This window comes from Limulus polyphemus, unplaced genomic scaffold (genome assembly GCF_000517525.1).
Source record: "Limulus polyphemus unplaced genomic scaffold, Limulus_polyphemus-2.1.2 Scaffold444, whole genome shotgun sequence".
Taxonomy (NCBI): domain Eukaryota; kingdom Metazoa; phylum Arthropoda; class Merostomata; order Xiphosura; family Limulidae; genus Limulus; species Limulus polyphemus.
The window spans coordinates 434,216-461,599 of record NW_013666054.1 but is presented as its reverse complement, the minus strand read 5'-3'; the positions used below and the strand labels follow the sequence as shown (position 1 = coordinate 461,599).

General features: G+C 34.3%; 1 protein-coding gene across 2 annotated transcripts in view; it reads right to left on the bottom strand.

The window, feature by feature from the left end:
• Positions 1 to 27,384, bottom strand: part of LOC106458320 (3-methyl-2-oxobutanoate dehydrogenase [lipoamide] kinase, mitochondrial-like) — a 112,021-nt gene that overhangs the window by 40,915 nt on the left and 43,722 nt on the right. Inside the window, exon 1 of one of the 2 annotated variants that reach the window (XM_022384500.1) lies at positions 6,805 to 7,009. The exons of the other annotated variant lie outside the window; for it this stretch is intronic. The gene's annotated coding sequence lies outside the window, so the exon portion shown is untranslated. Of the gene's footprint in view, positions 1 to 6,804; positions 7,010 to 27,384 lie in introns of those variants that run through there. 2 annotated transcript variants of the gene reach the window in all.

The window sequence follows — 27,384 nt, the reverse complement described above, 5'->3', positions numbered from 1 at the left end:
CGTGTAGCTTTGCGCGAAATTCAAAACAAACAAACAAACACAACAATGTTTTTTTTATCGAATTTAAAGGGTTTTTCCCTATATGTTCTGGTATATGAAAATAATAAATATGGAAGAAACACCTATACTTTTTTAGAATTTTTTATCAGATTGGTTACAGTGTATGGTATGATAAAAATTCTAACAATGAAAAGAAAATTGAAAGTATGATATGAATAATGTTCATAAGTGTGAATCACTGTCTAGACCGAAACAAAACACGTTAATCAGATATTATTTAGCTTCACTTTCTTGTTGTGGGGAATCGAACCCGAATTTTACCTTTGTATATCCGTAATTTTACCGCTGACCCACTGGGGGACTGCAGTGAGTAAGTAGCTAGAAGTAGATTTATTGGTTTCCTGTATTCTGAAATCGCTTTTTTTGTATAGAGCATATACGTATGATGGTAGAATTACAGGATATTGTAGTGGTCCAAAATAACACGCTGCTACAACCAGGGTTCAACAACAACAACAACAAAAAACGATTTATTGAACTGTAAAAACATTTGGAATAAAATTTAGCATTTATCAAAAACACAATTAATAAACACGTGTCTGGTCAGGACTTGATACTAATGCTAATGAACAATAAAACATAAATATCAATATTAATTATTTCAAATAATGGAATCAAGAAAATGAACCAGAAGAATAAAAAATAACCTAATTAAAAAAAAACAAAAACAAGAAACATTAATAACAACATCAAGTGACAAACAACAATAATTCACTAACTATATCGTGACTCAGTTTATGAAGCTTATATCAGCATATTCACTGTTTTATGTCAAGAGAGTACATCTCATGTGATCATAAATTTATATGATATTTTGCTACATTATTAATATCTGTACGTCACCGTTAGGGAAGTTGATGTCAATTTCATAATACATAAATATTTACTCAAAATAAACATGATCAGCTAGAAAGTGAGTTAGCGTTTTAATGTAACTAAAAATTCACAGATAAGTTAAACGATAGAAGGGATAATAAATGAACGGTAGCCAAAACCTTTACAACAACAATGACAACAAAAAGAATTCGCTATCTCACAATATTTAAAGTACCATCACTATAAACGTTTCTCTTGGAACACATATAACACGATCTTAACTATCTGCTTATATACGCTCACATATTTTATTCCTTTAATTTATTTTTCTTCGAAATAAACACATACGATGTATTTATTGACATTTGTTGAATTTAAAAGCAGAACATAGTCAAGCCAGCCAGAACCGGCTTAGTCTAGTAACGACAGCTTACGTTCGTTCAGTATGAAGGTGCCATTCAATAATGTATAAAATGCAGTGTAGTGCCAATAAAGACAGTTAAAATTATGATTGCCCAACGCTTGTTTAAATGAAATGGTAAAGGATGGTGAAAACAACAACAAAACTCTGGTCGTGGATATTTTCACGCATGTATTTTTTTCACCACAAAAAACGTTTTTTATTTAAAACTGACCGCTTTTAAAATAGAAATTAAATTAATATCTGAAGCCCTTCTCACGCGTATTTATATTTTGTATTTATGGCAAAGCTATTTAAGGCTATGTGACATTGTCGCTAATTTTGAACTACTGATCAAAGGGAATATGTTCAATTTAAGGGGAACATAGCTGAACAGAAAGACATGATCTGAAATGTAAGATAAGTTTGTGGTCACTCTCATACCGTTACCAGAGCTTAAATGGCAGAAAGTATTAATAATGGCTGGAGACGGCTTGAATGGGTAATGAAGAAAAACTTTAATATAAGTTTAACATAACAGCAAATGTACAACGTTTCGACAAGTATTAAGTGACATAAGGTCACGAATTATGGAGTTTCAAATCCGCTGCCAGGGAAACTTAACACTAGGCCACATTTAATCCAATTTGTTTAATAATGAAGATGAAGACGGCTGATAAAACAAAAAACATTTTATTTACAAGGTTCGAACGTTTCGGAATACACTCATTCCATCTTCAGGGAAACCTGAAAATCGTGTTATGAAGATGATTATTAACTAAAACTATAATATCACAATCACTAGTTTACTTAGTTTTTAAGTAGAAACGGTAAACCGTTTTATTAACCGTCTTCATCTTCATTATTAGACTTCGTTTTCCCCACAACGAAGTTATCTGACCCTTATGATAGTTCAGCTGGCTCTCTGGTTTAAAATTAAAGTTAAAATCATTAACAAACATCACCATAGTCGAACTGTCTGCAATATATATATATATATATTAATTATCCTACTACTTACTTCTTTTTGGCTCCCCAGTGGCACAGCGGTATGTCTGCGGACTTACAACGCTAGAAACCGGGTTTCGATACCCGTGGTGGGCAGAGCACAGATAGCCCTTGTGTAGCTTTGTGTATAATCAAAAACAAACAAATACTTTTTTTTGAAAAAATAACTATTATCTGGTGTCAGCAAAAGGCCCAGCACTTCATTAAAAATAATTAACAATCACCACGTGATATAACATCACACCCAATCGGAAATGAGCTTCAAAATTACGTCAAATTTAAGAGGAACAACAGACAATAGTCTGATAATGATCTAATTCAGAGATTTTTAAACCTTGTTGCTCGGTGACTATCTTTTAAATCCCAGTGCACCACATTGGGATCTACACTATGCTGCTGCGTATACTTGATAGGATCACAAGGACCACCAGTGTTCTTCAGACCACAGATTGAGGAACACTGACCTAATTGTTTGTTTTATAAGAGTAAAGTATAAATAAAATGATAAGCATTAGTTTATTTAATAGCATTATAGGTAGTGGTTGTTAGTAAAGTCTGATGTTATAGGAATTATCTGATTCTACTGTTTTATGCAAAGTACTGCAGGAGTTTTTAGTTCGTGCAAAGTTGCACTCTGGGTTATCTGCGTTGTACCCACCGCGAGAATATATTTATTTATTGTTTTGAATTTCGCGCAAAGCTACACGAGGGCTAACCGTCCATAATTTAGCAGTGAAAAACTAGAAGGAAGGCAGCTAGTCATCACCACTCACCGTCAATTCTTGGGCTACTATGTGACCAACGAATAGTGGGATTGACCGTCATATTATAGCGCCCCCACGGCTGAAATGGCGAGCATGTTTGGTGAGACGGAGATTCGAACCACCGACACTCAGATTGGGAGTCCACCTCCCTTATCACCTGGCCATGGCAGGAATTTAACTCCTTAATTTTAGCCTTATAAGCCCTCGAGCTTACTTTTGAATCACCAGGGGCAAGAGTTTTGAGACTGAGCGTCATAAAAGTTACTTTAAACGTTTAGATCATTCCTGCGCAGTTTCTTGTATCCATAGTCGATCTGTCTGCAATATATATTAATTATCCTACCACTTACTTTTTTTGAAAGGCCAGCACTTCATTATGTATACACCACAATAAAAACTTCCCGATGTTGTTGTTGCTATTTTTGTTTTTACTGCAAAACTACACAATAGGCTGTCTGCGCTGTACTCGCTGCGGGAAACGAGTCCCGGATTTTAGTGTTGTAAGTCTGTGGACTTACCACTGACTCAGCAGGAGGTAAACCTTCAGGGAATTTTAGCTTTTATTTTCCCAGAAAGCCTGAGTTAAATACCTGGTTACTTTAGTTACAATGTGTACGACTGAGAATTGGGTAACTACTTTGTTTATTACTTGTGGCCTCATTTATAACATTCCCCTAATGGGTTCTTAGAATAACCAAAACGTGTTGTAAGGTGCTCTGTACAAACGAACTTGAAATAGGTTGCAATGTGACTCAGATAGCAGGCCTCTACATCGTGTACTTCCAACTTCAGCATCAATAATTTATAATGTAGATGACTGCTTGTGTTACAGAATATATAACTTTCTGGTGAAGCCGTGACAAAGAAAGTTATTAACAGACGCTGTATATAGTAAAATAATTAACTAGAGATATTTTAACGCATTTTTCAAGTATACGCTTTAATTCCCAACCAAGTCATCCTTTTTCTGGTTGTTTTTTTAAGTACTTGTATAACACTGAAGTCGTCATAAGTAAAAAGTACTCATTACACTTGTTAATATAAACATTGTTGTGGAGAAAGTGCTCATTTATTAGTTTATAAATCAAAGAATATTACAAATTTAGTGGCAATAGCTGTCAACAGACAGAGTTATTATATTGTTACGTCTCCGGTCGCTAGTTAATTTTCCGTAAAAATTCTTTCCGAAGAAACTTTACCGATACAAGTCCTTTCTTAAATAAAACTGGTTTATTCTTTCTGAATACAACTTTGAAATTCACTTAATTTCAACGGTCACACTATAAGTTAAACAAACGCTATAATTCACAACGAACGACACCACCGCTCGACCCAACAATACGTCTCTATCTCTGTCTGCAGTTCAATTACATTCCATTCTTGCCGTCACTTCTTACCGGAATTATATATACAAGAATACCGCATATCTAGTAACCTCTCGATACTTCAGGAAGGGACATGAACGTTCTAGAAGCGCATGCCGTTTTACTAGATCACGTGACCTCCGCTGTCGTAACAATAGTCATCTCTGTTTTTTGCTTTTATCGAGTTATATGACCTAAAATTGACTAAATTTTACTTTGTTCAACGATAATGTTCCAACTTTATGCAAGAACAGGTTTCAAATTTCATACTTGTTTTATGGTAATTTCTTAAAATACAGATGCCAAATACACTTTCATATATATTTTAAAAGCATATGAATCCATAGCTATAACCCGAGTCCCCCAATGGCTCAGCGGTAAGTCAGTAGGCTTATTACACTAAGAATCGGATTTCGATACCCCTGGTGGGCAGAGCATTGATAGCCTACTGTGTACTTTTACGCTTAATAAGAGCCAAATCAAACTGTAATATGTCAGCTTCAAATTGATTATTTGGGACAATCTTAGAATGTTGACCAATAACTGACCTTTGCTTAACCCTAGATAACCCTCACATATATTTATGGCTTCTGTAACTTCATAGTTTAATTTCAGACCTTTAAACGGTTATTTTGATAATTTTTTTACAATTTGACGCCCAAAGGACCTTTACTAGGAATTAGATTTTTACAACCATAATCTTCGCAAACTATTGTCACATATCTTCAGTATAAGATATGTTTTGTGTCTTGCTATGAAATAGCTGGGAGGTATCTAGAAAAATAAAACCATTGTTTCAGGTTTGTTCTTCATCTACACTAATTAAGTAATCATTCATTTTTCATACTCCCCTAAAAATATTTCTGGTACAGTTACGCGTAGTAAATAATAAGTTCATATTTTACAATTTTAGATAAAAAATACATAATTTTTCTTATAAGTAAAATATTAATTTTATTATATATACACATCTCTTGTAAACAGACGATATCTTCTGTTATTTAGATTGTTGAGAACAACTGTGCTGATTTTCGGAGACTGTATGTTGTAAACTGTGCTATTGTTTCGTTATTTTCAATAGTAATTCTAGCTACTGCTTACACTTCTTACGCCAATCGAGTCAACAGTCTGATATTCGGTATATATGTTTCATTGATGTTACAAAGTTTAGTTTAATTTTACTGACATAATAATTTAATCTCGTAAAATTAACGCTACTATAATAATTTATATAATAAGAATTCAGTTTCCGTGTGTATCATGTAACTCTTTCTAAATCGCTGGTCGCACCGACTTCTAAGTGGTATCAAACGAATCGCCTCGGTCCCGAGGCTTGCACAGAAGTAAAACGTTTCATCACAACCATTGGGGAACCCGGGAATTCTCCGAAAGCGGATCCCAAATTAGGTTGCGATTTACATTAGAGCACGTAAATGAGTAGGCCTACTGATTTACCGTTCGTAACTTGGTTAAAGGAATTGTTTGTTTGTTTGTAATTAAGCACAAGGCTACACGATAGGATATCTATGCTCTGCCCATCACGGTTACCGAAACCCGGATTCTAGCGTTGTAAGTCCGTAGACATACCGCTGTGCCACTGGGGGGAGTTAAAGGAATTGAACTTGCATTATAGCGGCACTGTAAATATTGGGCCATAGGTCCACGGGTTCGCTAGTCTCTCTCTCTCTCTCTCTCTATATATATATGTATAGTAGCCAAATGTCTGTCTGTCACGCTCTGGATCTCCTGAAGGGTTAATCTTACAGAAAACGTACATGTATTGCAGAAAAGATATTGATTTTTTATATCGATATCAACATTGATTCGTTAGTCTTCGTATGTGCTGAACGGTCAGTTTGGTGGGGGGAACTTATTAAAAACAAAAATATTTCTTTTCGTGAGGGAATTTCTTGAAAAAACGAGACTTCAAAGAAATATCTTGTAGATAGGATCATGATCGAAAAAACGCATAAACGATTTGTTTGTTTGTAGTTAAGTACAAAGCTACACAATGGGCTATCTGTGATCTGCCCACGACATACTGCTGTGCCACTGAGGGGCATACTAGAGTAAATGAAATTAGTCAACACCACTCACCGCCAACTCTTTTACCAACAAAAAGTGGGAATTACCGTCACGTTATAACGCCTCCACGGCTGAAGTAACGAACAGCGATAGGATTCTAGCTCATGATCCACAGATTGCCAAACCAGAGAATAGTGATAAACGGCACATTAGATATCATCCAACAAAATCTAGTTTATATAAATCTTGTTCAGGATTTACGTATCATTATTTAGGAACGTTTCCCAAATATTCAAGAAACCTTGGTCTGTTATCTTTTAAGAAAGGCAAAACTTTTTTAATGTTATCTTCACAAAAATGTACTTACATATATATCGGCCCTGAAGTCGAAGGATAGATAGAAATAATAATAAAAAAAGGCTAAGTAGGACGAAATATTGAAATGTATTTTCAATGGAACTGCACAGTATGTATCATATGGAACAGCTAGATCACAGACTTCTGAGGTTCTGGGATAGAACTGGTGATGAGACGAAGGGCAACCAATCGGTAGCAAGGTAGATTGTCATAGTTACAATTCTCTCACAGCTGAAAGTGCGGAGACTTATGATCTGTACACGATCATTCCTAGGCTATTCCCGACCTGTGCAATGAGTGTACTAGTATATTTTACTAAAAATAGTAATATTTAAAGAAGCAGGTATAAAGAAAAAACTGGCCAAGAACATATTTGAGAAATAAGAGCGCCCAAATTAAACTAGCAAGTGCTTGTTTCTTTATACATTTAGATAAAAATTGATGCAGCTCCTAAACAATGAAATATAGACAAATTATCAATTATCCTGACGCCATCCGTTTTTGGCTACAAGTTTTTGTATAGGAAGTATAACAATCGCCAGTCAGTGATTTTAGTGTCATCTATCGTTGATTAGAAGAACTCACACAAATCTACTGTTTTTATATATAATTATTTATGTTCTGGTAATAAAACCATTTGATTTTAGAACTCTAACTATTATTCAGTTTTGGTGATACTTCTCAATTTTTTCTGATAATCGTTAACTTATGGTAAAATTAAACTAGTTGAATTTTCAGAAATTAAAAATTCACAAGATGCAGTGCAGATGTTTTCAAATATAAAAAGCATGAGGAAGATAAGGATAAAATATCAGTAGTTTTAATTAATAACAAAAAGTTATTTATAATCATAAATAAATGGACAGGACCTGATAATTTACTGACACTGCCACACCTTTATGAACTCGCCAATCACACATTTTAAGTTTCCACACCACTGAAAAATTTAAAAGTCCACAAGATATCAGCATTTTGCAATCATCTACAAGATTTAAAGAATTTAGTTGTGGATATTTTAGAATTTGCATTTTTTCCACCAAAGAACATTAGTACTTGTTTTGTCTTTGTATAGCAGAAGACTAATTATCACCACACACGTTCATAAACTTCAATGAGGATGCTACTACACAACTGCTATGCAGGTAGGGACTTGTTGGGTAGGACCTGAATGCTCATTGGAGATGAAAGCTGGTAAGAAAATGTCGATAAAAATAAACTTGTCGAATAGCACATATGCAGAAGTTGATAAAGCCCTCAAATAGGCTAAGGAGGACTCAGATAAATGAGTTGGGATAGTCATCCACACCCCCCCCCAAAAAAAAGGTTGAATACGTAATACCTAGGGTGACTAGACGTCCCATTTTTTGGTAATTTGTCTCAGTGTCCTGAGAAAGTTCTCAGGACGCACAAACCGTTCCTCTTTTATGATTAAGACATCAAAATTTCAGTCACATCGAATCACGAAAGTAATAGGCCTACTTGACTCGCTCATTGTTGTAATATGTATGTACTCTCCAGTCGCCAAACTCTCTTGTAGGTTTCGACTCTTCGTGGTGAGAAACTCAGGTCTGAATGTGGAAATAGTTAAGGCAGTGCTCATCTTCAAACACACTTTACACGTCATTTACTGAATGTTAGAATGTAGTATGCTTGAAAATGTTATGGATTCTTATATGAATCCAGCTATGAAATAGCCTATTTTAAAATGAATTGGATAAAGTGAATAATTGAAGATTTCTTGGATGTATAATTTGACTATTTTTCCTCACTTGTTTTGTGTGTCTATCATTAAGAAAAGTTGTTGAAATTATTTCAAAACAATGTCAATGTTAATATATTTACAAATTGTGGAACAGTTTAATAAATATTAAGTAAATTAAACAAAAGTTAAATTGCTTCATATTTGTAATAACAATTTCAAAACTAGGGGCAAGGGCTGGGCTATCTCGGTTTTTTGGTTTGGAAACCTGGCCACCCTAACAATACATCAACATTCGTTTTAGAGGGGGTGGCTAGTTTGCATGCCTTTACATAGAAAATATTCTAAAACGTTCTACCTCTTCTTAGCCATTCATTGAGGACATCATTGTAAGGGCTATAAGTGCTTTTCGAACTGACACAAAGGAACTGTATTACAATCAATGTTGCCATGTTTCTCATCAATGCAATAAACAAATGTACTGAATCCACGATAGCAAATTCTTGGATTGCTAAAATTGTTTGTATTCAAAATACCTAAGAGGGTTAGGAATATATGACCATACTTGATAATTCCAATATATTTTCTTAACAAAGCAGGTGAACAGGGTGAAGAAAACGTAAGAAATTAGAACCCTAGTGTTCTCATATGTTCCATTTTTCACTTACATAAGTCAACTTGATGGCTGTAACACCTTGGGCCTGCAACCCTACAGGAATCTTTACTTTAGGGTTAATCAAAATATAATAATTTGGCAATGATTCCCTTTAAGGGATTTAATATTTTAAGGGGTCACTACGACGCGATTCACTGCAAAGAGTATGGAAACTCAACAGGAAGCTAGTGTTCTTGGGATTATCTCTTTCAATCATCAGGGTCCTTGATATAAGTTTCTTAACAGGCTTAGGGGAGCCAGAAAACCCATCTAAGTCATACTGAATGGCATATGGAGACATATTTTTGGAGGATGTGTAAGATGAGAAGTTAATAACCAAAAACTGAGGTACATGTATAGTAACAGAAGAAGTTTTAAAATTTTTGGAAGTTGAACCCATTTTTTGGGGGGAGGGGTTGAGCCATCGAAAGGGTTCTAATTTTAAGGATTTTGAAGGTAAATCTTCCATATGAAAACTATTTTCATTTGGTGTCCGCCCCCACCCATCATGGAATACGTCAAGGAAATGCTACCCTTACGCTAGGGGTTCACGAGAACTATCTGTACCCAAATATCATCTAAATAATAAATCTATTACAGTTTCTCCTAGCCATTATCGACTGGTGTAATGATCCTAAGGGGTCATTTCAAGGTCATCATCATACGTAGAGAAATATATTTTGTGACTAGGCGACACTTAACTGTCAGGATCCTCTTCCCGATTACACTAGTCGCCACACATGGCAAACACACTGGCGAATGTTTGAATCTCAGGGGAAATAAACTGTTCATGCACAAATGGCACAACGGTATGTCTACGGTTTTATACTGCTAGAAATTGGGTTTCGATACCCGTGATAGGCAGAGCACAGATAGCCCTTTGTGTAGCTTTGTGCTTAGCTACAAACAAATGATAAGAAAGCTACCCTATTCGTCTAATGGCACCCAATAAATGATTTTTCTCCCTGAAAGATAAAAAAGACTTACATATATATATAACATGTTATATAGTATATGGTATGTTTCAGTTTTCTTTCTGTATTATTGAATTTGTTATTTATAATACATACCAGTAAACAGTTGGGAAATTGTTTCAATTTTAGAATCAGTGAAACGCCAATCTAGAGACTGGACACCTTGCTTTGCCAGAGACTGCTTGATGGATACTGAGCACACGGACAAACTGATGTTTTGTGTTGCTTGTAGACGTCTGTACCCCTTCCGCTGTGGGGTGGAGCAAGGAAGAACCCCGGAGTATTTTCTGTGCTCACTACGCAAAATGTGGTGTTAAAAAAAGTAACATAAATCCATTTACTGTTGTAAAAAGCTCTTATTTTCACATTCTAGGTTATCAAAGAGATGTAACTTTTCTCTCCATAACAAATGTATTACATTTTATTTATATACAAATGTATTTTGATTTCTTTTTTTTTTGCTTTTAATTTTGTATCTGTAAAACGCTTTGATATATTTTTTTGTATGAAAGATTCTACAAAAAAAGAAAAGAAAAATATTTCAATTAATTCGATATATTGCGCTGCGCATTTGGCATACATGCCCATCTTCATAAACAGAGTTTCTTTGCCATCTTCCTTCATAAAGATATGATAACGTTAGGTTTTAATAAGGACTAATTGAACCTTTTTGTTTAAGACTGGGAGTATTTTTCATTCTATCAGAAACATTTTCTTCATAAATTTAGTTGTAAACATTTTTTTCCAAAGTTAGAGGAATATTGTTATATTTCCATGAATGTACTTTATTAAAAAGCCATACTCCCACTATAAAATGTTCTTACTATTGCATTCGTAGGAAAACAACACATCTGTACTTCACTGTGGACTATTGTGTATTTACGTTGTATTTGGTTGTGCTACATTAAAGCCTATTCTCGGATAAAACGTATTCTTTTGGTAATCTTAATGGTAAAATTGGCTTTTTCCCCTCATTTAGTAAGACTTAGCTAAAATCATTTTTCCATATTCTAAATATTTTTATCGATGTAATAAAAAACCCCATAAAAGCCACTTTCGTTTAAGTTAAATGGAAAGTGTAGCCTTAAGTATGATTTTAAAATATTTTTTTTAAACGGATTAAAAACATTTTAAATTATACTCAAGACTGCACTGATGCTCTCTTGAATATATTTTTTCGTTGTACTGTCCTATCCCCATTACTAGTGACTCAGCGAAAAATCAAATGGATTATAATAATAAAAATCGGGTTTCGATACCAGTGGTAGGCACAACACAGACAGTCCCTAGTGTGGCTTTGCGCTTACAACAACCAAACGAACAAAACTGTTTGCACTGCCATCTGTACTTAGAATGATTCATTACAACAAATCAATCTCCCTATAAGCAAGACTTCAATTGTTATTCGGAATCTAGATCTCGGATGCGAGTTTGTGCTTTGCGTTTCTAACTAAAACAACTGAAATATTCCTTAAAAGCTGCTGTTTAAAACTTGTTCATCTCACAATGCTTAGAGTGGAAAAACTAGTTCTCATGGGTAAGTGAAGGTAGCAATATTTGTCGTCGAAAATTATTTTCTAAATAAAAAGGAATACATTGATCAATCAGTATTGAACCATAGTTAAGTAGTAAAAATAAAATATTATTAAACAATTTGTTTTAGATTCAAACTTATTTTTATTAGCACTTTACCGCTTTTTTTTTCTATCAGAAATTGTGTAATTACGCACATGAGACTACCAACTTAGTGCATGCTTGTGTTGCTCAGTGTTTTTTATAAATAATTCGATTTATAATGTCACTTCCCTATTGTAAAACAGTGACGTAAGCTGCACAATGAAAGTTTTCCCAGTAGTTTCAATGGCATATAACGTACTGTACAAATATTTAATTAAATTTGTCAACAGATGGCAATAGCTCTACTCCCTATTAAATAGAGATTGGTTGTTGAGATACTGGATATTCGTTGGTCTCTTTTACAAAGGATGAATTGTACTACTCTTTACGAAAAAAAAAAGAAGAAGAACAACAGATTGTGATGAGACTAGCTAACAAGGAACTAAAATATTAAAAACACACCATACAAAGTATAACAATATATGCATTTTATCTATATTATCAGCAGGAAAAAAATTTACAAATATATATTTTTAATGTTTACAAATTCGTTTAGCATTGGGTTATTTAGAGAACAAGAAGGAAGAATATTTTACTTGTATTTTTTGTATTATTTAACGAGCTGTGTAGCATACAGTAAATAAACAAAAATAGAAAGAGTTTGTTTTAGAACAAAGCCATATATGGTTATCGGCGGACAATAAAAATAGAATAATTTAAATAGCTAATAAAAATTGGCTGTCAGTTTTAAGCCTAACTGCCTGCCTTAAGTATATGACAAGTAAACATATAAAATGGTAGTATACTCAAAACTACCCTATGACAGGCGTGTCCTAGTGGTTAACATGTCGGATTGGGAATCAGAATGTCCCTTGATTCGCGTTTTGCGCCGCCAAATCACCCTTCATATTTTGGAGCGGTGGATGCGTTATAAGAGCGACGGTCAAATCCCACCATTCGATTAGAGTAGCCTAGAAGTTGGCGGTGGGCTTTGTTGACTAGCTACATTCCTTCTTGTTTATTATTTCAAAATTACAGAAGGCTAGCGAATATAACCCTTATATAGCTTTGCGTGAATTTGTATAAATATAATAGTACTGTTTGCTATATGTCAATGTAACTACTTCGCAGGGTGTGGATGGATATTCACCAAAATTAGTATGTAGATTAATTATGTCCATGCGGAGGTATATAAAATCTCCCAATTTTGCGTTTTGCGGTTTTTATGGGCGTTTTTAATCACTACTTCTAGATGGATCTTCACCACATTTGACATGAAGGTTTGTTGTGGCCATGCAGAGATACATACAAATTTGCCCTTTCACATTTTGCGTTTTGCGGTTTTTATGGGCGTTTTTAATCACTACTTCTAGATGGATCTTCACCACATTTGACATGAAGGTTTGTTGTGGCCATGCAGAGATACATACAAATCTGCCCTTTCACATTTTGTGTTTTGCAGTTTTTATGGGCGTTTTTTACAGTTACATATAAGGGAGGCAACTTTTCATGTCCTAATCATGAATCTACATGGTATTCCAGCTAGTATTCAATATAGACACATAAAACTACTCTCTATATTGGTTCAAAAACTAAATACGTTTCATTATTATGTACATATTGGGCTCTAGTCAGATTAAAAATTGCAGTCTTTGATGATGTATTTTTTTTTGGCCCAGAACCTACCTAATTTCGAGAAGTTTAAATTTCCAGTATGAATATGTTTCATTCAACTGTAAAACTGATCCAGTTGTCATAGAGTAAATATATAAAAAAATGGCTATTTATATTTTTGTCTATGATATATAGATATCCATCTGTGTAGGTTTTTATGTTATGCTTTATTTTGCTACTACAAATAAAGTTTTCCCCTTTAAGATCAGCGACTAAAGATCATAATAATACCATTTTTCTTGCAGTATATACAACTGGATACATTAGCAACGCAAATATCCCCAAAAAAAAATCCGCGAAGAAAAAAATACATACATCAAATGAAAGTCTGGTGATTTTTTTATTTATCGATTGGCTACATTCAACATGCACACCCACTGTCACCGTATGTATACAAATATTTATACTTATACAATTGAGCGTAAAACGCGCTTCACAAGAATGTATTCAATAACAAACAAAAGTCGACATCTCTGTTACTGACTTGATTTCTTAATCTTCTATCAGAGAGAACAAAGAAATAAAAAAATACACTTGGAATCGGTTTCTTTTACACTCTGGAGACATCTTGTCCTATTATTCTCAGCTTAAAAAATAAAATCAAAAACAGTGACACTTAGATTTGTATGTTTCTGAGTATATATATATATATTCTCACCCACCAATATTCTTCCTACACACATATTATGTAAGAAACATATTTACTTAATGTTGCCCCCTAGTGGCACAGCGGTATGCCTGCGGACTTACAACACTAGAATCCGGGTTTCGATACCCGTGGTGGGCAGAGCACATTATGTAACTTTGTGCTTGAGTACAAACAAAATACTTAACGTTACGAAAAACACACATTCGTTGGTTAAAATGTTCATATACTGAAAAACCACAGCAATGTTCTATATTGTCTGTCGATTAAATTTATAAAGGTAAGTTTAGACAAACCAAACTGTGAAGAAAAATAAGTAAGTGTAATTGAATGAAACTGTAAAGAAAAACGTTTCTCGTTCGTGCTAATATCAAGAAGTTACTAACAAGTCTTATGAAAAATTCGAATAGAAAATCTCTTTATATATATTTGTTTGTTGGTTATTATTAGTAACGTTTAAGCCTTTTAACAACTGAATTTCTTTTTTTTTGGCTTCGAAACATCTGTTAAAAAGAGAAATCTATCGCACCGCGAATAATTCGTCTTTTGTCTTTACGTCAAGAATAAATAATTAAAAGTTTCCTGAGGCGAGAAAAGCTGTGCTAACGATGGGAATAAACTAAAGACTAGTTTACATATGGATGACCAGCAGATGTTCATATTCTTTGACACTTGAATTAGAAATTATCCAACTCATTTACGGGTTAACTTGTTTTCCTACGCTGTATGCTCAGTTCAAAGTGCAAATAGTAGGCCTAATTTTTTCATAGACCAATTAAAAACCAACTAAAACAAGCTGAGAGCTACACTGAGCTATACTTGCATGAAAAATGTCGTTTGCTTTGTTTAGGAAAGAACGACAGAGGTTTAATTTATCCATAAAAATAACGCAGTCTGTATGTCGTATTATTTCATAAATTGTTACATAAAACAAGAAACGTATTTATATATAAAATCCATTGTGCTCGGACTGTAAATTACTTCATTATTACAAAATCGGAACAATTTTGATTTTTTTCCCCCCATTTCGTTGGTTTGTTTCGAATCAAACACAAAGCTACACAATGGGCTATCTGTGCTATGCTCACCAAAGGTATCGAAATCTGGTTTTTAGCGTTATAAGCCTTCAAACTTACGGCTGTACTTCTGTGTGTGTGTGTGCTTTTCCATTTCTTGAGATTATCGGACAGATTTCATTTTCGCAAACACATATACACACAAACTTAAACACTTACTTGAAAATCAAAATTAAACTTTTAACATACCATACGTGTAAGCGGATCTTATCACACAAAACTTGAAATTCTTGTTGGGTCCACATACTGCATTATATTGAATAATGATACATTTTTGACTGTTCCAGCGCTTATTGTAAGGAAATCGATTTAAATTTTTTATATACAATATCTAGCAGGAACTATGGGATTAATTAAAATACTGACGTCATATTTTTTAGTTTTTTTATATTACCATAAACCCTATAAACAACTAAGTCATAGATCAATAAATAATTTACAAAAATACATTTAAAAAGTCAATGGGAATTCGTACACACTTCGCCGGTAATTACAGAATTAAGTAGGTATAACTACGCACCCATATGTATAATGTACGCTTTAGAATAACTATATACGAATAGTTCCCACTTATTACACAATTAAATATGTATTTGAACCTTATGATGCAAGCGTAAAAAAAAAAGTACGTTAGATATTACAGTTTCAATAAAATAACACCAAACCCGATTTATTGCCGATCAGGAAAAGGAATGAGTCAGCCTAATCACTACTCGCATTTAACTGGTATTGATTTTTAGGAAGCGGTGATATTCCAGAATACGAATGTCACGTCTATGGATTTTAAAGATCAAAATACAACTGTTTAGTCTGAGTAATACAGCCACTTTTCATGTTGCTTAATGTCTCAGTGCAGACATATTAAATAATCAATATAAAAAGATACCGTAATAAGTAAGAGCTTTGAACCAATGTTTAGTAGGTTTACAGAAGTTTGTTGAAAGTTAAACACAAAGCTACACAATGGGTTATCTGTGCACTGCCCACCACGAGTATCGAAACCCGGTTTCTAGCGTTGTAAGTCCGCAGACATACCGCTGTGCCACTGGGGGGAGGGGGGCTAGTAGATAGAAAATGTAGTTCAAATCTTAGGCTCTATAACAAAATTTTAAATCACAGATAATTTTCATATTATCTCACGAGGGTTGGCAAGCTGGGTTCAACTCCGTGCGATATTATAAAATATTCTCTACATTTTAAGATGTTGGTGTGTTATAAGAGTGATAGTTAATACCTTAGCGTGGGCAGTAGAATCTGCTGGTTGACTGTCATCCCTCTAGTCAGTAGTACAAAATTATGGAAGGCGGCAGGTTGCCTTAATAGTTTTGCCGTAAATACAAAATAAAATACATAACACCAGTTCAGCTGCGATTATGGCCAACAAACATTGGGTTACATAACTTTCTTTACGAGTAAGAAAACCAATAAAACTCTAAGGACTAAGACAATTATTTTGGAAGATTGTATAACTCTTTGGTTTATTTTTTCCTTAATACAAATTGTACTGATTACAGACGTATCCATATAATATGTACTTCCTTTGGATTAAATAAGTCTCTTTAGTGGACGTAATCTTTTACTGTAACCGCGGGCAATAGAAAGAACATTTCTCTAATTTCCTTTTGCACTAATGGAAAAACTTTGTATCAGGATATACAGTCGCAAGAAGAAAGAAAGAAATGTAATGTAGTGGCCATGAAAAGGTACTAATACTTTCTCAATCCAGATAAAAAGTATCATGGCAGAGTGTTTCATGTTGTGCAGTTTGAAAGTCGTCAGCTATGTTTATGCCATCTTTTGAAAAACATAGAAACTTGATTTGATATTGTAAAAAGAAAGGTAGATCTGTTTTAAAAACACACACACACAACGGTGTTTCATATTTAGAAAAGTCTGCTTTCTGCTTTATTGACGTTTTTTTTTTCCTGAAAAGGTCAAACTAGAGGTCGCTAAAATTGTAAAACTGATAACATGGACACTTAGTGCCTAAATTACCGATATCCATCAATATGAAAAGTGATTATAGATTAGTATATGTATATATATACATGTTTTACCTTCTTATGCCTCATTACATCTTAAAACGCATTTCTTCGCTGTTTTAAAGGTTGAACATTTTGAGTTCCCGTTTAAGGCTGCAGAGTTAAATGTCTAATATCTAAAAATATAAAAAAGTTAACTTGAACTATGATATATACTTAATTTGGTTGGTAATACTTCGATTCTCACATTACTTGAAAACATTAAAAGGTCATTCAGCAGAATTCAATGGTGGAAAAACATTAAGGTCGTGTATACTGTATATTTACCCTAATACTTATAAAGTATGTCTAACGACAGTTAATATCCTAGAGGATCATATTTTACTGTAAGAAATATTGAAAACTGCACCAAGTGCCATAAGATAACCTCTTACTGTTCACTTAAAAATCCCAAACTTTGTTATTTTATACGAGTAATAATACTAAGATTGTAGGTATTATAACTTTATATGAAACCAGATGATAATGGTGTAGGTCTAATTAACTATAGATACTAACGATGGTAAATGCTTTATTTGTGAAATTACTCTAGAAATGACGCGATATTTTGATTGTGAATTTTTAATTTATTTAATTTTTGACTAAAACCAAGCTAGTTTGGTCGTACTATATCTGACAACTGTGCATCTGCAACAGATATACAGCGTATTTTCTATTGCAAAATACTCTTTGATAAGGCTATCATGTCAAATGCACACCACTTGGTCCTACTTCCTTTCCATATTCCATCAAATGTACGAGAACGACGATTTCCCAACGCCCATTTAAATGGCCTAATCGCAAATAATATCATAAATACTGTGTCTGGCGATTTGAATGGTATGTTTTCGTATGGAACAGAATGAATACCCGTTTTATTCTCCAGTTGTTTGAGGTATAAGATGGTTGAACGAATATGTCGTAGAAGCACGTGATTGTATCACTTTTCCAGACAAATATTCTTTTTCATTATGCTGCGTACATTTGATTGGAACGCGAGAATTGCTTTTATCACTGATGTTTGTGTTCGTGGATCCTTACCTTTTTTACAAGACGCTGCACTGCGACTTGGGTACGACTTCTTACAGGTCTTTTCTGGGTGACCCTAGCACCAAAACTGATCCATATTCACGTATTGAAAAATCTAAATCCCCGATCTGAACACATCTTTATGATCTGAGTGTTTGAAGATTTTCCGTCAAAAGAGGATGTTATACACCCTTCCCCAAAACAATCAATTTTCGGTGACATCAAGTTACCTAAGAAACGCCAAAAAATATCAAACATAGCTTTGATGCATCCCATAGAAAAGTAGTTGTGCAAAGCAGACCCTAATTTTAAAATGATGTACCGGAAAGAAAACAGCACCCACAGCCAACATTGTGCTATTCTTTTCTGACTGAATAGTGAGACCTGGCTGTCATTTTTATAACGCACCCACATCTCAAAGAGCGAAAGTGTGTTTTGCGGGAATGTGAAGCGTACTATGAACCCTAAGATTCACAGACCGGACATGCTAATAACAAGACCACTATCCGTCCACCGAAATGTGATTTCAATACTCAACTTTCAATAACAAATTTCAACTTTTGTTGCTTGAAATTATAATATAAAGTTCTGATGTTTTTTTATCAGGTTAAAATAAATGCTTAAACATAATTTAACTGCACGAAATGAACAATGCTAAACATATTGGAATGAATAAAGATAAAACTGGTTATGTAAATTGTTTTAAAAACTAGAGAAAACATTTAAACTTGTAAATTTTCTTTTTTTTCCAGCAATATTGTCAGAGAAGTGCAAGGGTTGAGGTAAAAGTTTCAGGCTAGTTTAGTAGAAGAACTAAGCGCCCCGAAGATTCTGCTGCTCGAAATATTTTAGAATATATATAAGCAATCTGCATTCACTGGAACATCTTTGACGATGAGTACATATGAGATAAATCTGTACTTCAGTGGCATTTTCCAACAAAATCATTAGTTTAGGTTTCAACCACACGTGTTTCTTCGCAATCGGAGACACTTGTTAAAAAGAATACGCAATCGGCACGAGTCCACATGTTAAAGTCAAACGAAAAATCAACAAATTTCACAGTATTTGAAAAGAAAAATCTGTATTGACTGAAATATATATCTAGTGAAATAACCACGTGGCTTACTCTTAACCATAAAAATATCAGAGGAAAAGCAATAAAACCACGTGTTGTAAAATATCTATTTAACTCTTAAGCATTAAAGTTTACCTTCGATGCAAGATATTTCAAAATTTCTCTTTATATTTATTTGATAATATTATTATGTAGTTGAAAATTGACATTAGTAATGAAGATAACGTTAATTTCACTTGATTTTATTCAAATAGTAATGCATAATAATGTACTTTAGTTTCATTGTTGATACTATTCAAATAACAATGCAGAATACTGTAAACAACGTTAATTCCACTTGATACTATTCGAATAATAACGTATTAAGTTAGTCAGACAGAGGAATATTGTTGAAATAGACAATCACCTTATCAGATTTAGTTTTATATTTTATACGAACGTATATCTTTGGTAAAATGACATAGATTTTAAATCTGTGATGTTTTAAAAAAATGTGAAAGTGGATAACAGTTTCACATCTCCCAGTTCAACGCTTCCATCGCACAGAAATCCACAGGCACTTACATCGCCGAAATCCAGAGTTCAATTCTCCGCGGTGGACACAGCAGATAACTGCATATGGTTTGGTTTTACTAAAAACAAACAAACAAACAATTAACAAACGATTTGAATTTACGCAGTAGCTACAAAATTGATTTGCAATTACGAGCAAGTATTAATGAGTTTAGAAGTAAGGTCTTTTGATTTTGAATATTATTAAAATTTGTTTCGTTAATAGCGGCAAGTTTTGCTCAGTATATTTTTTGTTACACCTCTTTCTTCTCTCCCAATGGTTTAGCGGTAAGTCGGAGGGTATATAACACTAAAAAACGGGTTTCGATACCGTCGGTGGGAGCAGCATAGATAACTTATTTTGTAACTTTGCCATTAACAACAAATAAACAAATAATTTATAAACTTCACTTGGCAATATTTAATGTCAAACGTGATCACAGAGGCTGCATAATTCTTGGAGATACTAAATTAATTAAATTTGATGCTTGTACAACGGGTCTTGAGAAACACCTAGAGATGTCTTATTACATTTGAAACTTAAGCACATCAGAAATACCTTTATAAATGTAAATCTTAAAACACACATTTGGAAGTACTTTACTAATCACTCGAAACCTTGTTAAACCTAGAGATATCTTACCACATGTCTATGTACATCTACAGATATGTCAGCACACGTAGAGGAAAAGGTAAAGTTGGAATTAAGGGGGGAGGGGGTTATTCGGTAGGGAAGCTGACAACCTCGAGGCTATCGACTCTAAATTCGATTGTTGTTGGAGCTGGATTGCGTTGGTTTACTCTTGCTTATTCCAGCTGAATTATAAAACAATAACCGGAGAGGGCGCTAGCACTCTCTATGTAGGGATGGCACGGACACCCTTATTAACGCAATGCAAAAGTCATCTGGATTTTCTTCTCTATAGATCATCAAACGCTAGATATGAAGAGCTCTTTCTCTGGTGTATATGTCGTTTTTCAGCTATCCAGAGCGTCTCAAAGTAAAAAAACCAGCAAATACCCAAATCCGAGATTTCTTATTTTCGTTCATAATCATCTTTTTTTTCAACAGGCCTAGCGCCTACCGAGTTTTACCAGTAACTATAATTTTATCATCATTTGATGGAGCAAAATAGTTTTCACGATCTTTGACTAGCTATTTTATTATTATTCTATGCAAAATTTATATAGCTTTAGAATACACTCTATACCTAGCAACCTACGTACGCCATCTTAAAAGTAAAGAAACAGGGATTAGGGAAAAAAATCATCGCTAAAAAAAACTTTGTTGTGCTGGCTACTGAACATAAAAAGAGGAACCAAACGACATAGGGATGAATATTTAATTATTTCTATAATAATGTCACAAAATCTAAATTAATGTGTTTATCCTCAGCTAGCAAAGGCAACTTTGTGTAGCTTGATCCATTGTCTTAATTTCAGCTCCAATGGAATGAAAATGGTTGAAACCCAGTAGAAGAAAAATAAATTGATAGAATTTCTACATACGAGCAGATCCCCCAAGAATAGGAAGTTGGATGCTATAAAATTTTCTAACTTTTGTTGCAAAGTCATTCCTGCCTTAAGACGTACCATTTCCGTACTTATAGGTGGCTAGGACACTGCTCATACCCAGCCCAGTGATGAGTAAGAGCTTCCACAAGTCCAACACCTAACATGATCCCAAAAATTAGCAGCGACATATCCAAACCTTTGGTACTGATAGCACTGAAGGGTTGGCAATGTAAGGATGAGAAACCAAACTTTCAAAACCAACAACTGAAGGTCACTATAACACTTTAGGTATCAACTAGGATCTTTTCAGCCTTCTAGTTCACAGCAAGAACTAGATACTACTGTCTGAGTAATTCGTGTAATTTACCAGCTGAAGTACCAGAAAAAATTCAGATATTACTCTATATTGTTTAGTATAAGGTCAAGGCTAGCAAACTATGGCCTTCTCCCATCCAATTGAGAGATATTTAGTAATTTATGAACACATTCCTTATCACTGCCTTCCACTGTAATGGGCCTGGCATGGCCTCGTGCTAATGCTACAGTCTGCGGATGGCGGGATCGAAACCTGTGACATAACTGCCCACCTTTACAGCCGTGGGCCGTTATAATGTGAAGGTCATTCTCATCATTTGTTAGCAAAGAGTAGCTAATAGTTGGTAGTGGGTGGTATGGACTGGCTACCTTCTTCCTAGTCTATAACTTATATATTAGTGACGGTCAGTGCAGATAGTCTTCGACTAGCTTTGTGCTAAATCCAACACACAGTCAAAACTGTTGCAAAGCCACTACTTGCCAATTTCCACATCTTTACTGTGGTGGTAATAGGACTAAGTTTCCTTCAAGCTTTAGCTCAGCTCAGCTGATTACACTTACCGAGAAACACGTTTTCTGAATGCATAAAATGTATTGTTATATTGTACAGATAATGGGGATTCTAAATTTTTTTTTATGGTTCTACTTCACACCATTGAATGTTACGGCTAGGTGAAGCGTAGCTGTTTTTTTTTCCCACCACATGCTAAATTGACTGGATTCAAACTTGAAATGTTAGCCTCAGAATCAATATTCATGACCTCTCCAACCTGAAAGGTAAAAGAATTAAACCTATAGCAAACAAACCTGGACATAAAAAAACAGCAGTAACGTAATTTACAACCAGATAGGTAAACTTACGAAGACAAAGAAACAACACAAACAGCAAGCTCTGGAAGGTCCTCCCAAAGGTTATTAAAATTTAATTCCCAAATCCAAAAGAAAAATTAAAATCTTAGCTACGAGAATCAGAGAAGGCAGTGCGATTCTGTTTTCAATGCCTCCATAAACGAAATCCTCATTAGCAATTCTCAGGTTTCTCAGGAGGATTTTCTAGCGGTATAGACTACATATTCTTTCGCACAATTAAAACATTTAGGCTTCGAAAGGACAAACGACATTTTATTCATAAGTGTTACATCCTAAAGAGCCAGGAGTTGCCTTGCAGCAGGGTACAGGACTGTAAATCTGAGGGTTTTTGGTCGCATCCTTGCCACAAAATGGCGCCCCTCTTTAAGCTATTGGCTCAAAATTATGGACAGCTAGCGCAGATAGCTCTTGTGTAGCTTTACGCGAATATTATAAAAAAACATACATACATACATTCTTAAAGTAAAAAAATATATCATAATTTACTTAAATACACATTTAATTAATTTGTGGATAAATTCTATCTATAACTGAAAGTAATTTCTTTTTAATTACCCTATATATGACATATGGCAACACTGTTACTAGTGGTTTCTTGGGCATCTCATAGTTTAAAATCTTTTGGGTTGGTCAGAAGTATAGTGATTCTGAAGTCAAAAACCACCAAGTGTTGTAATGTTATCCCGCCCATTCTTATCTTATATTTGGTGCTCCCATTCCTACTTCCTAATTCTTTATTAAAAAATTTTTACACTTGTATATATATTGTTTGTTTTAGAGCAAAGCAACACAAGAGGCTAACTGGGCTCTATTCACTGCGGAGAATCGAACGCTGGATTTCAGTATCGTAAATCCATAAACTTACTGTTGACCCACTGGTGTTCTTCTTGTTATATTAGCTTCGTTCTCATTATTATTTTTATTTAAACACCAGAGGATGTTTGGTTGTTATTTGCGTATTGCGTAGTAAATCTATTTGAGTTATAGTGTTTACTCAAGTTACAACATTCGTATTGTTTGTGAATTAGAGTGTTGATGGTATATATTATAAGCACTGCAGTAATGACATAATTTAACTTATAAGTAAATCTTATAAGTAAATGTTAATTTATTTCTTTTAATATTAATCTTAATATATTCATCTCTTATCCTCATGTGCTCATTGCCTTATCTATTTAGTCTGGCCCGGCATGGCCAGGTGGTTAAGGCACTCGACTCGCAATCTGAGGGTCGCGGGTTCGAATCCCTGTCGCACCAAACATGCTCGCTCTTTCAGCCGTGGGGGTGTTATAATGTGACGGTCAATCCCACTATTCGTTGGCGGTGGGTGGTGATGACTAGCTGCCTTCCCTCTAGTCTTACACTGCTAAATTAGGGACGGCTAGCGCAGATAGCCCTCGTGTAGCTTTGCGCGAAATTTAAAAACAAAACAAAAACAAACAAACTATTTAGTCTACAAGTATGGTATCGCCGACCTTGAGACTTCTATAACTACAATTAATATTTTTCACACTTGGTACTTATGTGGTCATTTTTATTGATGTTTTCATATTATAAAATGTGCGACCAAAAATGGACAAGAAGAAAACGTTACCAGTATGGTTTGTTTCAAGTATAAATAACTTTATTGAATTTTTACATTTAGAATGTAAGGTATATAGTGCTTTATCATGGCGAAAGTGGTATGTAATATGGGGGAATATCATGTTGCTAACAAACAACAACAACAATATGTTTACAAAATTAGAAGCAATTTAGTAACAATTTCTTTAACATTATTCTCAGGCCTCAACAAGACTACCTCTGTTTTAGTAAAAGAAAATTGATAACGCGAGTGAAAGAACATGCTAACTTAAGATTCTCTACTCAGTCTAGTATATTTGAACATGCCCTAAGAGAATGTGACATTCTTGTCCAATCTAATGATGAACAGAGACTCCCTATAATTCTTCGTCGCAAAAATACATAAATGCAAGCTATGCAGCATAGCATTGTTTAGAAAGTCACATTCATAATTCTGGGCGCGTGATTGGTTCAAAGCTAACTGTAAACATAGAATGCTTTGTTGGAGTTTCCGAGATGAACATCAGGGAAAATAAAAATGTTTTCAGAAGGACTGGAATTTGCACAACGTTTGGAGATAAATGCAATAAAATAAAATCACTGCAAAAACACAACATTGAAATAGAAACAAGTTTGTTTTATCTAGCGACCTTTCTAGCCGCTGCTCTTCGTCAGGCTTAATTTCATTTTCATATTAAACCTGAGTAACATTGGTTATTCGAAACGTTGCTAGATAAAATATATTAGTTTCTATTTAAAGGTTATATTTCTATAGAGACCTTACTTTAAAATAAAAAAAGTTGCTACATCAATATTTACAGTATGCTGTAAGTCACCTATCACAGCTGTAACCACCCTCAACGATTCTTCTTCTCGTTGAGTGTGTTGAATCAACTTTGAAGCAACACTGGAAAGCAGCGATCACAAAAGTTCAAGGAAAAAAGCGCGCCAATGCTGATTGTCATAGTTGAATTTTGGAATACGCCCTCTCTGAACTATTACCAGTATACCGATTTTAAAGTAATCATTACAAGCCAATAACTTGTTTTATCCCTATTACATTTCACAATTTGGTTGGCACAGTTAAATCCAAAATGTTTATCCAGGTTGTCGACAAATCCGTATCAATAGGAAGAAGATTCTTCGTCGACCAAGAAAATAGTTATAATCATTGGGAAAAACTCTGCGTTCAAAATCAGGTCTCAGGTGTGGATACTAAACGTTTGTAATGAATGTTGTACTTATGAGGCATATAAATTAACGTCATGAAGTGTCATCCTTTCACAAATGATCCTCTGCTATCTAATTTGAAATTTTTTGTTTAAGAATTTACCTATGAATGTTTTTATATGCATATTTATCATTTCAAACAAAGTCTGCATCAACTTACACGTTTTTTGCTTAGTACTATTTCTGTAATCAAGGGCTGTAATTATATTTAGTTATGCATATGTAATAGAAAATGTTTTTTTTTCACGAATGTTGTTAGTTTATTATATGTTAAGACGTCTTTGTTTTCAAGTCTTGGTAGTGAGCCTGGCATGGCCTGGTAGCCAGGACGCTCGACTCACAGTTTGCGGGTCGTGGGTTCGAATCCCTCTCATATCGAACACGCTCGCCGTGGAGTGTTATAATGTGACAATCAATCCCACTATTTGTTGGTAAAAGATTATCCTAAAGTTAGCAGGGGGTGATGTTGACTAGCTCCCTTCCCTCTAATATATCACGCTTAGTTTCTTTGTTTTCCAGCTTCACAGTTGAATTTACTTTTCAAGCAACTGTTTCACTAGAGCGAAATAACTTTTTATCTTCCCATTTGATACAAGAAATTGAAGCAGAATAAATTAAACTAAAACAAACAGAATAACTTTTCACGCCTTTTCATAAGCCATATATTTTTTCCTTTGACAAATTAAAGCTGTATGATATCAGCTAGTTTAACAGATACATCATGTTTTGTTGTCTGGTACTATGCATTCAAAAGCGATTGTTACAGTGTCTGTTCTAAACAATCAGGTCCAACATTACCAAATACACACAAGTAAGACTTAAAGCTGCATAGTTGTCATTAATCTTACTATGAATAAGGACAACTTTAAGTAAATTAACAGTAAAGCACCCCCCCCCCCCCCACGTGGCACAGTGGTGTGTCGGCGGACTTATACTGCTAGAAACCAGGTTTCGATACCCGTGGTGGACAGAGCACAGATATCCCTTTGTGTAGCTTTGTGCTTAATAACAAACATACTTCTGGTAAACCTACTAAACATTGTTTCAAAGCTCTTACTTATTACGGTATCTTTTTATATTGATTATTTAACAATAGTAAAGCACGTGCATAAGTTAATGATTAAAATTGTCCGTGAAATGCTCTTTCACACACAAAAAAATCTTTTCTGTAACATTCGTAATTTTAATATTTGGTCTAACGTGCAGAAAGTTCAAAAATTTTCTGATCATTCCGATTTAATATATTCACGTATTGAACTAATTTAAATTATCCTTACAATTCTTCACACTTATTTTAGAACTACTGCAATATACGACGTAAAAAACAACACGAAACCTTGAAGTTCAGTCCTCCCTGTTTCATCACTCCTGCCATTACCCTATATGTCAATAAACCATGTCTCATATAGATTTATCTGCACCACTTCTTATGCAATCTTCTGTCGTCAATGTCTTCGGACGTTGGCTTCCAGGGAATTCACTCATCTTAGAATGAAGCCTATCTAACTAACAGAACTAACATACGTTGGTTGCCACAGTTGCTTTTCCCAATTCTTAGTTAGTGGCAAACCTTTTACTTTGTAATCTACACTTGTAGAGCGCTTTTTGATAACATGATTTTGATGCGTGTGTCGTAAAATAAATTTACGAAGTAAGCGTGATATATTTTATTATAACTTTCATTTAACCATTCTTTTTTTTTTTACATTTGCAGTTCCTTCGGTTGAATTCCGACATTGTAAATTCTCAGTGCTTTGGTATTTGCAAGGAAAGTTCTATTATTGACGTTGGTTTTTATGGTTTCGCAAATACTAACCTATTTTTGTTCCCCTTCTGGGATTTTACAAACATCAACCGACTGAAACACAACAACCTTTGGATTCGCTACGGCAAACAAATATGAAGGAAATGTTGTCACGTTTCAGCAACCAAGCAGTTAAAACGTGTCATTTTAAACGTTTTTATTGATGTAACATAGTGTCTGACATAAGATTATTTGAAATACTATTTCACCTAAGATTCCACACTACTGAACCCTCACCCAGTGCCCGGCATGGCCAGGTGGTTAAGGCACTC